The sequence below is a fragment of the Penaeus monodon genome, chromosome 24, assembly GCF_015228065.2.
Source record: "Penaeus monodon isolate SGIC_2016 chromosome 24, NSTDA_Pmon_1, whole genome shotgun sequence".
Classification (NCBI taxonomy): domain Eukaryota; kingdom Metazoa; phylum Arthropoda; class Malacostraca; order Decapoda; family Penaeidae; genus Penaeus; species Penaeus monodon.
This window is the reverse complement of record NC_051409.1, coordinates 39,389,300-39,389,796: the sequence shown is the minus strand read 5'-3', so window position 1 is coordinate 39,389,796 and position 497 is coordinate 39,389,300.

Sequence of the window (497 nt, the reverse complement as noted above, 5' to 3'; positions counted from 1 at the left end):
GCGGCGGCGAGGGGGGCGGCGTTCTTACACTTTCAAGCACGGTGCTTTCATTCTGACTTGCAAGGGGGACAACGCGCACTCAGCCCGAGTTCAAAAGTCTCTCTTACATAAAACCGAGCAAACATAATTAGATATACGCATGCGGACGCACAGGCGAGCGTTTATAATGTATAATGAGCAATAATGCACGCAATCGAATCCGCCCGCCCTCCCATAGTAGCAATCAATCTGTTACACTCCCATACGCCGCCTTGACTGTACATTCCCTCATTCCACCCTATTACAATGAAGTACCGTATACATACACATACAGGTACGTACATACAAACCAAACACGCCCACGCGCGCACGAACCGCCAACGGCTCAAGCGAAGGATACCTCGGACTTCAACGCCTCTTTTGACATTTACCTGAAGCCGATATGACTACGTCTGGGAAGAATTTACCTGTCCGTTTCCCTAATAGACTTGGCACGGGCGTCGCTCGGGCGGCCGCAA